At 44.6% G+C, this 16,117-nt stretch overlaps 1 pseudogene; it reads right to left on the reverse strand.

Moving 5' to 3' along the window:
• Positions 1–11,985, reverse strand: part of LOC121554919 — a 71,026-nt pseudogene extending 59,041 nt beyond the window's left edge.
• Positions 11,986–16,117: the final 4,132 nt, after the last annotated feature.

Here is a 16,117-nt window from a genome sequence, read left to right on the forward strand (position 1 = left end):
TACATCAGTCCTACCTGATTGGATCCTCACATGCTCCGAACGGCAGCTTCCCGAACTCCACCCCTCCCACCTCACCTCCGAGGAGAGCGTCAAAGTCTGGAGGTGACGGGAAAAAAACACGCTTTCACCTTTATTGTTTAAACATGACTTTGATTCAACTCCCAATACTTTCACTTAGAAGTAGCAAGAAGAACCAAAACTGCAAACACTTCCTATGCTATTTCATCCTCAATGCCTTGAAGGCAGGCAAATTCATAACAATAAAAACTAAAGGACCAAATATACTCTGGTGTCAAATATAAAAACCTCAAATTGACCCTCCACCCACTACCATTCCTCTCAGCTCCCATTCAACAGGAGCAGAAATGTTGTCCGTTTGTGAGCCATTTAAAAAGCTCTCCGACCTCCAACCTTTTACCGCCTTCCCTGCGCCACTCAAAGACTCAAGCATCTATTTGCAACACTAAAATGTACCCCGGAGAGCAGCACTTAACATAACTGTGGGAAGAATCATCCACTATTTAATTTGGAGCAAAGAGAGAGTGAGTGGATTATATCAGTTTGCTAAAGAGTTGGTCATGCGCATGGAGGCGTTGAAAGCAAAGCTTCCAATATACCCTGTGGGTTAGGGTTAGGGTTAGAGGGGTCTGCAATTATTGACACCCTTGATTATGATGACTGTATAAAACAAATACTGAGCTATATTGTATTGCTATATTGTTTGCTATTTTGCTTCCACTGCTCCTGGGGTCCTTGTTAAGGTCGACAGCATCCTGAACTACATTTGACATTTTAGTCATTTAGCAGACGCTCTTATCCAGAGCGACTTACAGTTAGTGAAGGCATACATTTTATTTTTTTATACTGGCCCCCCGTGGTAAACAAACCCACATCCCTGCCGGCCAAACCCTCCCCTACCTTGGACGACGCTGGACCAATTGTGCGCCGCCCATGGGTCTCCCGGTCGCGGCCGGCTGCGACAGAGCCTGGACTCGAACCAGTGGCACAGCTAGCACTGCGATGCAGTGCCTTAGACCCCTGTGCCACTCGGGAGTCAAACTTTACCCAGTACCAGGACATTTTAGCCAAAAACCTGGTTGCCTCTGCCAGGACCCTGAAACTTGGCCGCAAGTGGATCTTCCAGAAAGACAATAACCCCAAGCACACATCAAAATCCACAAAGAAATTGTTAATTGGCCACAAAATCAACATGCAATGGCCATTTCAGTCTCTGGACTTGAAATCCATTGAAAACCTGTGGCTTGAATTGAAGAGGGCAGTCCATAAGCGCAGACAAAGGATATCAAGGATCTGGAAGGATTATGTAAGGAGGAATGGTCTAAGATCCCTCTAAATGTGTTCAACAACTCATAAAACATTTTAGAAAAAGGCTCAATGCCGTTATCCTTGCAAGGTGAAGTATTGAAAGGTATTGAAAACAGGGGTGTCAATCATTTTGACCCCTACCTTTTTGAGAGAAAAAAAGTATTACTTGTTAAACAAAATATATTTCTCTGTGCAATTGTATTAATATAAAATTATATATTTTCCACATTTTGTTTTGCATACAATATAGCTCTGTATTTGAATGATTTATTGTATACAGTCATTTTTTCTCATCTTTATCAAGAGTGTCAATAACTTCAGACCCCACTGTATGCCTAGCACTGTTTAGATTTCTGAATTGACATCTGTTGCCTTCCTAGCTCCTTCCTGTTTCATATTTTGTGGTTTTACTGAACAGACAGGATGTTGTTTTTTCTGAACAGTTAGGATGTGATTTTACTGAACAGACAGGATGTGGTTTTACTGAACAGACAGGATGTGGTTTTACTGTACAAATAGGATGTGGTTTTACTGAACAGACAGGATGAGGTTTTATAAGAGCAGACAGGTAAGGTAGGAGGAGTGCGACTGGGCGAGTTAGAAGGGCAGTGGGCTGGATTCAAACCCACATCGACTCTGGTATACAGTGGGGAGAACAAGTATTTGATACACTGCCGATTTTGCAGGTTTTCCTACTTACAAAGCATGTAGAGGTCTGTAATTTTTATCATAGGTACACTTCAACTGTGAGAGACGGAATCTATCTATCTATCACATTGTATGATTTTTAAGTAATTAATTTGCATTTTATTGCATGACTTAAGTATTTGATCACCTACCAACCAGTAAGAATTCCGGCTCTCACAGACCTGTTAGTTTTTCTTTAAGAAGCCCTCCTGTTCTCCACTCATTACCTGTATTAACTGCACCTGTCTGAACTCGTTACCTGTATAAATGACACCTGTCCACACACTCAATAAAACAGACTCCAACCTCTCCACAATGGCCAAGACCAGAGAGCTGTGTAAGGACATCAGGGATAAAATTGTAGACCTGCACAAGGCTGGGATGGGCTACAGGACAGTAGGCAAGCAGCTTGGTGAGAAAGCAAAAACTGTTGGCGCAATTATTAGAAAATTGAAGAAGTTCAAGATGACGGTCAATCACCCTCGGTCTGGGGCTCCATGCAAGATCTCACCTCGTGGGGCATCAATGATCATGAGGAAGGTGAGGGATCAGCCCAGAACTACACGGCAGGACCTGGTCAATGACCTGAAGAGAGCTGGGACCACAGTCTCAAAGAAAACCATTAGTAACACACTACGCCGTCATGGATTAAAATCCTGCAGCGCACGCAAGGTCCCCCTGCTCAAGCCAGCGCATGTCCAGGCCCATCTGAAGTTTGCCAATGACCATCTGGATGATCCAGAGGAGGAATGGGAGAAGGTCATGTGGTCTGATGAGACAAAAATAGAGCTTTTTGGTCTAAACTCCACCTGCCGTGTTTGGAGGAAGAAGAAGGATGAGTACAACCCCAAGAACACCATCCCAACCGTGAACCATGGAGGTGGAAACATCATTCTTTGGGGATGCTTTTCTGCAAAGGTGGACAGGACGACTGCACCGTATTGAGGGGAGGATGGATGGGGCCATGTATCGCGAGATCTTGGCCAACAACCTCCTTCCCTCAGTAAGAGCATTGAAGATGGGTCGTGGCTGGGTCTTCCAGCATGACAACGACCCGAAACACACAGCCAGGGCAACTAAGGAGTGGCTCCGTAAGAAGCATCTCAAGGTCCTGGAGTGGCCTAGCCTGTCTCCAGACCTGAACCCAATAGAAAATCTTTGGAGGGAGCTGAAAGTCCGTTTTGCCCAGCGACAGCCCCGAAACCTGAAGGATCTGGAGAAGGTCTGTATGGAGGAGTGGGCCAAAATCCCTGCTGCAGTGTGTGCAAACCTGGTCAAGACCTACAGGAAACGTATGATCTCTGTAATTGCAAACAAAGGTTTCAGTACCAAATATTAAGTTCTGCTTTTCTGATGTATCAAATACTTATGTCATGCAATAAAATGCAAATGCATTACTTAAAAATCATACAATGTAATTTCCTGGATTTTTGTCTCTCACGGTTGAAGTGTACCTATGATAAAAATTACAGACCTCTACATGCTTTGTAAGTAGGAAAACCTGCAAAATCGGCAGTGTATCAAATACTTGTTCTCCCCACTGTATAAGTGTGCCAGAGTCAGCGGCACTAATAACTAAACCCATTCCTTCCTGTTTAGTGGGCTGTGTGGTTGTGTTGTTGTTGTTGTGTGTACCAGGGGGCTGCTGAGGCCAGGAGTACTGCTGCCAGTCCTGCAGGACATACGTGAAGCGGATAGCAATGTTGATGGGAGGCAGAGGAGACAGGGGACAGCCCTGGAGAACAACAGAGGAAAGAGACAAGAAAGAGGGAGGAGAGGAAAGAGACAGAAACATAAAGAGACACGGTTATGTAATAGCTGATACTATCCATCATATCTAGCACAGAATTGAATTGTAGGGGCTGGGAGCCCAGACAAAAGTTCAGCCTAGTCCTGGACAAAGAACCATGCTTAATGAAGATTCACCATTGAAAGTGAATCTTAGTCTAACACTAGACTTACTCTCATTCAGGGAAACCAATTATTTTGGGGTGACCCATGTGAAAGAGCTAATAGGTTAAGGTAAGGCATATAGTCACAAGACCAGGTCCTTCCATACTCACCATCTTGGACTTGAAGATGTCCAGCAGGCCTGAGAGGTGGTTGTACTGGCTGGGCACCTTGCGGAGGTGGACCATCTCAAAGTCGGTAAGCACCCCTGGTCCCTGGCACTCCCCATGGTACATCCTCCACCACTTCTGCTGGATCTGGACAAACATTGGCACCTGGCTGTACAGCATCCACAGGGACAGGGGAGGTAGAGGACTTTAAAAAAGGGTAGGTCACTCCAAAATCTTGTTTTTATGTTTTGTGGGAGAGCAGCCACACGTTTAAATCCTGGGATACTGTAACTACTCTCTGTTCTTGTGTCAAGATGAGTTAATGTCACATGCCATCAGCTGTGAAGATCCAGCTATAGAAAGATAAGCAAAGTCTAGTTTAATCATTTCAGATTTGACTAATCTTTCCATTGGTTTGGGATTGAGGTATACATTTGGAGCTGCACAACAGATGATGTTTGATTTTGAAGTGATCCCTTTAACTTTAGAGACATGCCAGGCATCTCTGGTCTCAGTGTGGAAGGGCAGCCACACTGAGACCCTGTAACTCCCTCCACAACCCTGTTCTACCACGGCTACACAGACCCTGTAACTCCCTCCACAACCCTGTTCTACCACGGCTACACAGACCCTGTAACTCCCTCCACAACCCTGTTCTACCACGGCTACACAGACCCTGTAACTCCCTCCACAACCCTGTTCTACCACGGCTACACAGACCCTGTAACTCCCTCCACAACCCTGTTCTACCACGGCTACACAGACCCTGTAACTCCCTCCACAACCCTGTTCTACCACGGCTACACAGACCCTGTAACTCCCTCCACAACCCTGTTCTACCACGGCTACACAGACCCTGTAACTCCCTCCACAACCCTGTTCTACCACGGCTACACAGACCCTGTAACTCCCTCCACAACCCTGTTCTACCACGGCTACACAGACCCTGTAACTCCCTCCACAACCCTGTTCTACCACGGCTACACAGACCCTGTAACTCCCTCCACAACCCTGTTCTACCACGGCTACACAGACCCTGTAACTCCCTCCACAACCCTGTTCTACCACGGCTACACAGACCCTGTAACTCCCTCCACAACCCTGTTCTACCACGGCTACACAGCAGCTCCTGGTGCACAGTAGAGGAACTACAGACAAAACATACGCCACCTAGTGGATTGATCAATTAGATAATTTAATACAAGCCTTGTTTAATTTTTTACATTTACATGTTAGTCATTTAGCAGACACTCTTATCCAGAGCGACTTTCAGTACTGAGTGCATACATTTTCATACTTTCCCCCCCCCATACTGACCTTGAATATTATTCTATTCAACAATGTCATACTTTTTCTAATTTGAAGTCACAACATAACATTATTTGCAATAAATGATACATGCATTAGTGACAGAACACGTGCTCATGCAATAAATGAACTTGAAGCTATGTTCTGATGTTCTGCTACATGCTTCCTCCTGTTCCTCCTAATCTAATAAATGTGTTATTAATGTCTCTCTGCCACACAGTAAACACCCAGAGACAGTGGGAGACCAGATGGCCTTGCTGCTACTACAGAGTCACACTGCTACCATCTTCCATTCAGTCCAGCGTTGCCATGGATACCAGCTGACCTATAGGATGTCACAGAGGGCTGTACTCACTTCCCACAGTGTTGCTATTTTAAAACATGGCTTGTGATATTATACAGAAATACACACAAAGGGCATGTTGCCACTAGCTGTGTGAATGTGTAAGAACTGACGTTGTTTTCCCTTAGCGTAGATTCATGATTAGGAATAGGACACATTGGCAGTATCAGCTCCTTTTAGTTGTCAAAGCAAATTCTGTAACCAACATTAACTTGATTTTACAAAAGAACATAAACAGTTGTTGTATAACTGTGACTTATAACCATAACAGTTACTGTTCCCAAAGAGACAGGAATATAATATTTGCTGAATATAGTATTCACTGTTGCTCTGAGCTACGGTCACCTACCAGCCTGTGTTGGCCAGAAAGATGTTGCTCTGGGCAAGCGGCCTTCACGAAATGGACCTGGGGCTTTTCCACCCGGACCCAATATGCATACATTTATTTTTTAAATATAGAGACCCGTTCTGAACGGACCCGAGGACAACTAGACTCGTTCCCTATAGACCTGGTTGGATCCAGACCCGGTCCGATCCGAGTGATGGAAGCAGCAGAAAAGGCTATTTTTAAGCTACTTTACTAACCGGAGCTCATAAAACACGAGGGAGAGGACGTAGAGAGAGGTGCCGCTCTAGCAGGGGCCGTGCGTACTGTGTGTGTAGGCTACTGTGAGTGAGTGACGCTGGGAACAGGGAGGAAGGACATCAACCAACCACGCAGACTCGCGCTATAGTAGACTAACAACGGCCATAGCTAGGTTATTTATCATCCAATATGATTACGTAGCACCTGTCTTGACTGCATCAAACGGGAGAAGCTAGTTAAGCTAGCTAGATAGCTAGGCTAATTGAGGCTGCATGCGCTTTCTCGTCCTACACAGGTACAAACAACAACAACTCCATTCAGAACATTAAGTAGCAGCCTACACAGGTACAAACAACAACAACTCCATTCAGAACATTAAGTAGCAGCCTACACAGGTACAAACAACAACAACTCCATTCAGAACATTAAGTAGCAGCCTACACAGGTACAAACAACAACAACTCCATTCAGAACATTAAGTAGCAGCCTACCCGTTGGCTCGTGGTCATTGTAGCCTATCCTTCTCCTTTAACTCCATCATTTTAATTCCATCTTCCATTGATTAGATATCTCCTAACTTTTGCCACACAAGGAGCGAGGCTCTATGAATGTAGCCTATTGCCGCTTTGATGACCTATGATTGGCCAACAACAACAACAACAACAAGCTACACTCTCATGAAAAGAAAGCGCAGCAGCATAAATGATCCAATCTCTCTCCCCCTCTCTCTACTGCAGCAGTCCTGTTCGGATCTGTACAGTTAAAATTACACATACCCGAGACCCGTGACAATCATGTCAGATCAGATCCGACCCAGACCCGTGACATTATTTAGAATTCTAGATCCAGACCCGCTCTGGTCCCGGATCGGGTACAGGTGGATCTGTGAATACCTCTACTCTGAGCTACTGTCACCTGCCAGCCTGTGTTGGCCAGAGAGATGGAGCTATTGTCACCTGCCAGCCTGTGTTGGCCAGAGAGATGGAGCTACTGTCACCTACCAGCCTGTGTTGGCCAGAGAGATGGAGCTACTGTCACCTGCCAGCCTGTGTTGGCCAGAGAGATGGAGCTACTGTCACCTACCAGCCTGTGTTGGCCAGAGAGATGGAGCTATTGTCACCTGCCAGCCTGTGTTGGCCAGAGAGATGGAGCTACTGTCACCTGCCAGCCTGTGTTGGCCAGAGAGATGGAGCTACTGTCACCTACCAGCCTGTGTTGGCCAGAGAGATGGAGCTACTGTCACCTGCCAGCCTGTGTTGGCCATAGAGATGGAGCTACTGTCACCTGCCAGCCTGTGTTGGCCAGAGAGATGGAGCTATTGTCACCTGCCAGCCTGTGTTGGCCAGAGAGATGGAGCTACTGTCACCTGCCAGCCTGTGTTGGCCATAGAGATGGAGCTACTGTCACCTGCCAGCCTGTGTTGGCCAGAGAGATGGAGCTATTGTCACCTGCCAGCCTGTGTTGGCCAGAGAGATGGAGCTACTGTCACCTGCCAGCCTGTGTTGGCCATAGAGATGGAGCTACTGTCACCTGCCAGCCTGTGTTGGCCAGAGAGATGGAGCTACTGTCACCTGCCAGCCTGTGTTGGCCATAGAGATGGAGCTACTGTCACCTGCCAGCCTGTGTTGGCCAGAGAGATGGAGCTACTGTCACCTGCCAGCCTGTGTTGGCCAGAGAGATGGAGCTACTGTCACCTGCCAGCCTGTGTTGGCCAGAGAGATGGAGCTACTGTCACCTGCCAGCCTGTGTTGGCCAGAGAGATGGAGCTACTGTCACCTGCCAGCCTGTGTTGGCCAGAGAGATGGAGCTACTGTCACCTGCCAGCTTGTGTTGGCCAGAGAGATGGAGCTACTGTCACCTGCCAGCCTGTGTTGGCCAGAGAGATGGAGCTATTGTCACCTGCCAGCCTGTGTTGGCCAGAGAGATGGAGCTACTGTCACCTGCCAGCCTGTGTTGGCCAGAGAGATGGAGCTACTGTCACCTGCCAGCCTGTGTTGGCCAGAGAGATGGAGCTACTGTCACCTGCCAGCCTGTGTTGGCCAGAGAGATGGAGCTACTGTCACCTGCCAGCCTGTGTTGGCCAGAGAGATGGAGCTACTGTCACCTGCCAGCCTGTGTTGGCCATAGAGATGGAGCTACTGTCACCTGCCAACCTGTGTTGGCCAGAGAGATGGAGCTATTGTCACCTGCCAGCTTGTGTTGGCCAGAGAGATGGAGCTACTGTCACCTGCCAGCCTGTGTTGGCCAGAGAGATGGAGCTAATGTCACCTGCCAGCCTGTGTTGGCCAGAGAGATGGAGCTACTGTCACCTGCCAGCCTGTGTTGGCCAGAGAGATGGAGCTACTGTCACCTACCAGCCTGTGTTGGCCAGAGAGATGGAAACGGAGCTGAGGAGCAGGTTGCACTTGGACTCACTGATGACCGCCTCACAGCTGGTCCCAGGGGAGATGACCACAAACTCACACATGCCATACCTGCAAACACAGACGGGATACTTAAAAAGGTGCAATATGCAGAAATCTCTCTGCCATTTCTTAGTTGCTAAAATTTGAATAGTTTGCCTAATTTCAGTTTATGTGACAAAACAAGCAGTCATTGTGTAGAGAATCATTGTACCATCTAAACCGTTGTGAAATATATTTTCCATTACCAAAAATATTGTATTTTCAGCTGTTTGAAGCTGGTGTCCAAAATGAATGTAAAAGATGCAAAAACTAAACTGAAGATTGGGAAGCATAGAAATAGCACACATACAGTGACCTCCAAAAGTATTGGGACAGTGACACATGTTTTGTTTGTTTTGGCTCTGTACTCCAGCACATTGGATTTGAAACGATACAATGACTATGATGTTAAAGTGCAGACTGTCCCAATACTTTTGGAGCTCACTGTAGAACAGATCTAACGCTTCCTAGACTTGCTTTCAATGAGAATGACACGTATATAACTCACATTTCTATGTGAATTTGGTCAGGTCGCCCCAAAAATGACATATTGCTGCTTTAAATGAGAGCAGACAGCAACTATGCCATCCATCAAGTCAGGTCAAACTAGAACCTCCATAATATACAGTACCAGTCAAAGGTTTGGACACACCTACTCATTCAAGGGTTTTTCTTTATTTTTACTATTTTCTACATTGTAGGATAATAGTGAAGACATCAAAACTATTAAATAACACATAAGGAATCATGTAGTAACCAAAAAAGTGTTAAACAAATCAAAATATATTTTATATTTGAGATTCTTCAAAAAGTCACCCTTTGCATTGATGACAACTTTGCACACGCTTGGCATTCTCTCAACCAGCTTCACCTGGAATGCTTTTCCAACAGTCTTGAAGGAGTTCCCACATATGCTGAGCACTTGTTGGCTGCTTTTCCTTCACTGCCGTCCGAATCATCCCAAACCATCACAATTGGGTTGAGGTCGGGGGATTGTGGAGACCAGGTCATCTGATGCAGCACTCCATCACTCTCCTTCTTGGTAAAATAGCCCTTACACAGCCTGGAGGTGTGTTGGGTCATTGTCCTGTTGAAAAACAAATGATAGTCCCACTATCAGAGACCATCCGTTCACCCACACCACGTCTCACAAAGACACGCCGGTTGGAACCAAAAATCTCAAATTTGGACTCCAGACCAAAGGACACATTTCCACCGGTCTAATGTCCATTGCTCGTGTTTCTTGACCCAAGCAGGTCTCTTCTTCATATTTGTGTCCTTTAGTAGTGGTTTCTTTGTCGCAACACAACTGATTGGCTCAAACACATTAAGGAGGAAAGAAATTCCACAAATTAACTTTTTAGAAGGCACACCTGTTAATTGAAATGCATTCCAGGTGAATACCTCATGAAGCTGGTTGAGAGAATGCCAAGCGTGTGCAAAGTTGTCATCAACGCAAAGGGTGGCTATTTGAAGAATCTCAAATATAAAATATATTTGGATTTGTTTAACACTTCTTTGGTTACTACTTGATTCCATATGTGTTATTTCATAGTTTTGATGTCTTCACTATTATTCTACAATGTAAAAAATAGTAAAAATAAAGAAAAACTCTTGAATGAGTAGGTGTGTCCAAACTGCTGACTGGTAGTGTATATTCTAAAAAATATCAGACATCAGACAGATTTGGTGTTAACAAATATCAATAGCAGTTGTGAATGTCTGTCTTGAGACATTTTAATTCACCATCTTAACATAAAGATTTGAGGTAAAGGTTAGAGGTTAGGGAGAGGAGACCTGGAGTACTGTACTCACCATCTGACGAGGCAGTGGGCTCTGGGAGGGAAGTCATTGTTCATACTGAGCAGGTCCTGCATGGCCATGGGGAAGGCATATGGGGAGAGAGCAGGGTGGAGACTTCACCTATATTCTCTAATATCTAATATCCACTAAGATTCTCTCTGTTGCTAAAGAGCAGAGCAGTGTTCCAGATAAAACTGTAGAGGTCATCAATATAGTCTCATCACGTAGTGACCGTTCCTATGAGACAGATAAGATAACAGGGACTGTAAATAAACTCTGCAGCAGCACTGTACCCTCATCCGGTCCCTCCTTCCCCTCGCTCTCCTCAGACACTTGCTTCAGGTAGTGGTGGGTTACGGAGAATTTAAAAACAGCAAAGTTGATTTCCTGGGTCTTCTCCTACCAGGTACCACTGGTATATTCACTCTGGATCTAGTGGGCAATCAGGAAATCCATTAATTAATTCAACAAGCTTACCGGATGGCTGCTTATTAATGTGTGGTGCTTGTGACATAACAGTAAGGTCTTATTGAGTGAGGGTTTGTTGTTACCTTCTCTGGTGGTTTGCTTGCATTGTTCCCAATTAGCTTCCAGTCATTCAGCACCTCTTCTACTCTGGACATAAACCTAGCAAACGACAGACAGGGGGATCATAACATCATGTTCCTGTAATACAGTTCCTGCAGAAGTCAGAGAATAGTGTTCACACAAACATGTGTGCACATGATACAATCTATTACGTGGTCCTTACAGGTAATACTGTTGATAAGGAAGAGATATATAGGGCTGTCAGCTGTCAACATTGGTAAGGACGGTTACTATCTTTCGCAATCCTGATGTGACAGGACAGCTAACTACACTATGGGTAAGCTACAAACAAAATACAATCCAAACCAGCATAGCTAGCCGATTAAACAATGTGATTGACAGAACAAGAGGAGACAAGCAAGTTGTCTGCCATATACTCAGCATCCGAACTATATTTGGCCACTCACGAATAGCTTCTAATCCAATTCTTATATCTAGTCTGAGCCTGATGATGATTCACAACTGTTGTTAGCTAACTTAGCTAGCTAGTTAGTTACAGTAGCTAGCCAGAGAACTTCACCTAGCTACCTCTCCCACTCCGACGCGGTGGTGAAGTCCGTGATCTCGAATACCTCTGACTCGGGCTGCAACCGAAAGGAACATCTAACGTTAACATCCTATATTTTCCAAACATTGTTAATGCAATGTTTACTTTATTGACTGTACACAAGTACTGTACTCACGTCATTGTCAGCTGCCATCAATGAATTATTGTTTATTATTATTTTCTGCACGTTGCATTATGGGATTCCTGTGGGCGCGTTCGAGCCATTGACGTATATAAACCCACATCGTTGGTTCGAGCCTGGTTCGACCGAGAGAGGAAGAGAGAGGCCCAACTCGGCGGAGAATCTGTCTCCCTCCAGCAGGTGGCGTTTTTTCGTTGTTTCGCCCACCAAGTAATACGTTTTTGTGTGGAGGTCAATGAGTGTCCAATTAGCTATGTGAGGTTTATTTGATTGAATAGAAGTTTGTGATGCTTAAGTTGTTACGCGTGTACTGATATATGTACGACACGTGACATCACGGCAACTTTGAGAAAAAACACTTTATATCGTAGTTGTCTCAAGATGGCTATGCATATTCATGAGTAGTAGCATAGCGTCTCTCTCCATTGAATACAGGCGGTTGACGTCAACTCTCATCGAATATTCAAATCAGATTACAATAATGAGATGTATCAACCAATCCAAAGAAATGATTGGCGGGAACTAGATAGCCCGCCTTGCAGCTTAAACTATGTCATGTTAATATGATATCTGAATGAGAATCAATGGGGGCCCCCCTGAGGTCGGGGCCCTGGGCACGTGCCCTGCATGCCCAGTCGGTATTCGGCCGTGATTACTACAAGTTTAGATAGCTGGCTAGACTAACTACCAATCTAAACATTGTTAGCTGACATGGCTAATTGAGTGACTGTCAGTGACTGACATAAATTGCACGCGACATTTCAATCTAGCTGTGGAGTGAGCATACAGCACGTTCTTTCTTCTGTTACACTAGCACATAACGTTCAGAGAACCATACATTTTTTAGAACTTGGTGAGAGCGTGGTTGTCCTATGGTTATTTTGCATATAACCTTCCCACAACTTTCTGGGAATGGTTCAGGATAGTTACTTCCCACTGTGCAAAAACTTGTTGAATCAACTTTGTTTCCACATAATTTCAACAGAAAACTGATTGAATTTGCAAAAAGTCATCAACATCAGAGAATCGTTATTTTTTCACCCAACTTTTAACATAAATCCAATGGCATGGTGACATTTTTTGTTGATTTCATGTTGAATTGATGTTAGTTAACTCAACCAAATCTTAATCAAAACTAGAAGTCAAAATGACATCTGTTCCCAGTGGTTTGGCTTTGCAACATTCTCAGCATATTTAAGGAACTTAACAACAAAAGTGTTATTTTCTTGGTATTTCATTACTTTATCAGAACGTTTTCGAAAAGTTCAAACATGGTTAGATTTCATTTCAATTTGGGTAATGTTCTAGGGCACATTCTCCAACTGGTTTGACATTGGGAATGTTAAGAAACAACGTTATTCTGTGGGAATTTCAGTACTTCAGCAAAACATTTCCTACAGGTTTCCTCATGGTTTTATTTAAAGTCATGTTCTCAAATTAATCAAAGAATGTTAAGAAAACTTTCCATAAAAAAACACAAGAAAGCTTTAGTAATGTTCAGTACTAAACATACTGCATTAGCATCGAACAGCCCCCGCAATATGCAACTTTTTAGGGAAGTCAGGAACCAATATACACAATCAGTTAGGAAAGCAAAGGATAGCTTTTTCAAACAGAAATTTGCATCCTGTAGCACTAACTCTAAAAAGTTTTGGGACACTGTAAAGCCCATGGAGAATAAGAGCACCTCCTCCCAGCTGCCCACTGCACTGAGGCTAGGAAACACTGTCACCACCGATAAATCTACAATAATAGAGAATTTCAACAAGCATTTTGCTACGGCTGGCCATGCTTTCCACCTGGCTACCACTACCCTGGCCACCAACTCTGCAACTTGCCCATTCCCCCCACCACCACCACACACACACACACACACACACTTCTCCTTCATACAAATTCAGACAGCTGATGTTCTGAAAGAGTTGAAAAATCTGGACCCCTACAAATCAGCTGGGCTAGACAATCTGGACCCTTTCTTTCTAAAATTAGCCGCCGAAATTGTCGCAAACCCTATTACTAGCCTTTTCAACCTCTCTTTCGTAACGTCTGAGATCCCCAGAGATTGGAAAGCTGCTGCGGTCATCCCCCTCTTCAAAGGGGATGATACTCTAGATCCAAACTGTTACAGACCTATATCCATCCTGCCCTGCCTTTCGAAAGTATTTGAAAGCCAAGTTAACAAACAGATCACCGACCATTTAGAATCCCACCGTACCTTCTTCGCTATGCAATCCGGTTTCCGAGCTGGTCATGGGTGCACCTCAGCCACGCTCAAGGTCCTAAACGATATTATAACCGCGATCGATAAAAAAGACAGTACAATGCAGCCGTCTTCATCGACCTGGCCAAGGCTTTCGACTCTGTCAACCACCGTATTCTTATCGGCAGACTAAATAGCCTTGGTTTCTCTAATGACTGCCTCGCCTGGTTCACCAACTACTTCTCAGATAGAGTTCAATATGTCAAATCGGAGGGCCTGTTGTCTGGACCTCTGGCCGTCTCTATGGGGGTGCCACAGGGTTCAATTCTCGGGCCGACTCTATTCTCTGTGTATATCAATGATGTCGCTCTTGCTGCTGGTGACGCTCGGATCCACCTCTATGCGGACGACACCATTTTGTATACATCTGGCCCTTCATTGGACACTGTGTTAACAAACCTCCAAACGAGCTTCAATGCCATACAACACTCCTTCCGTAGCCTCCAACTGCTCTTAAACACTAGTAAAACTAAATGCATGCTCTTCAACCGAACGCTGCTTGTACCCGCCCACCCGATTAGAATCACTACTCTCTGTGGGTCTGACCTAGAGTATGTGGACAACTACAAATACGTAGGTGTCTGGTTAGACTGTAAATTCTCCTTCCAGACTCACATCAAGCATCTCCAATCAAAAGTTAGATCTAGAATCGGCTTCCTATTTCGCAACAAAGCCTCCTTCACTCATGCTGCCAAACATGCCCTCATAAAACTGACTATCCTACCGATCCTTGACTTCGGCGATGTCATTTACAAAATAGCCTCCAACACTCTACTCAGAAAATTGGATGTAGTCTATCACAGTGCCATCCGTTTTTTCACCAAAGCCCCATATACTACCCACCATTGTGACCTGTACGCTCTTGTTGGCTGGCCCTCTCTACATATTCGTTGCCAAACCCACTGGCTCCAGGTCATCTATAAATCACTGCTAGGCAAATCCCTGTCTTATCTTAGCTCATTGGTCACCATAGCAACACCCACCCGTAGTCTGCGCTCCAGCAGGTATATCTCACTGGTCATCCACAAAGCCAACACCTCCTTTGGCCGCCATTCCTTCCAGTTCTCTGCTACCAATGACTGGAACGAACAGCAAAAATCTCTGAAGCTGGAGACTCTTATCTCCCTCACTAACTTTAAGCTTCAATTGTCAGAGCAGCTTACCGATCACTGCACCTGTACACAGCCATTCTGAAATTAGCCCACCCAACTACCTCATCCCCATATTGTTATTTCTTTTGCTAATTTTGCACCCCCGTATCTCTATTTGCACATCATATTTTGCACATCTATCATTCCAGTGTTAATACGAAATTGTAACAATTTTGCACTATGGCCTATTTATTGCCTTACCTCCATAACTTACTACATTCGCACACACTGTATATATCTTTTCTGTTGTATTTTTGACTATGTTTTGTTTACCCCATATGTAACTCTGTGTTGTTGTTTTTAATCGCACTGCTTTGCTTTATCTTGGCCAGGTCGCAGTTGTAAATGAGAACTTGTTCTCAACTGGCTTACCTGGTTAAATAAAGGTTAAAAAAAAAAAATATATTATAAAACATTTCTAAGAATGTTATTTAAAAACATATACACTGCTCAAAAAAATAAAGGGAACACTTAAACAACACAATGTAACTCCAAGTCAATCACACTTCTGTGAAATCAAACTGTCCACGTAGGAAGCAACACTGATTGACAATACATTTCACATGCTGTTGTGCAAATGGAATAGACAACAGGTAGAAATTATAGGCAATTAGCAAGACACACCCAATAAAGGACTGGTTTTGCAGGTGGTGATCACAGACCACTTCTCAGTTCCCATGCTTCCTGGCTGATGTTTTGGTCACTTTTGAATGCTGGCGGTGCTTTCACTCTAGTGGTAGCATGAGACGGAGTCTACAACCCACACAAGTGGCTCAGGTAGTGCAGCTCATCCAGGATGGTACATCAATGCGACCTGTGGAAAAAGGTTTGCTGTGTCTGTCAGTGTAGTGTCCAGAGCATGGAGGTACATC

This window comes from Coregonus clupeaformis, chromosome 40 (genome assembly GCF_020615455.1).
Source record: "Coregonus clupeaformis isolate EN_2021a chromosome 40, ASM2061545v1, whole genome shotgun sequence".
In the NCBI taxonomy this organism is placed as follows: domain Eukaryota; kingdom Metazoa; phylum Chordata; class Actinopteri; order Salmoniformes; family Salmonidae; genus Coregonus; species Coregonus clupeaformis.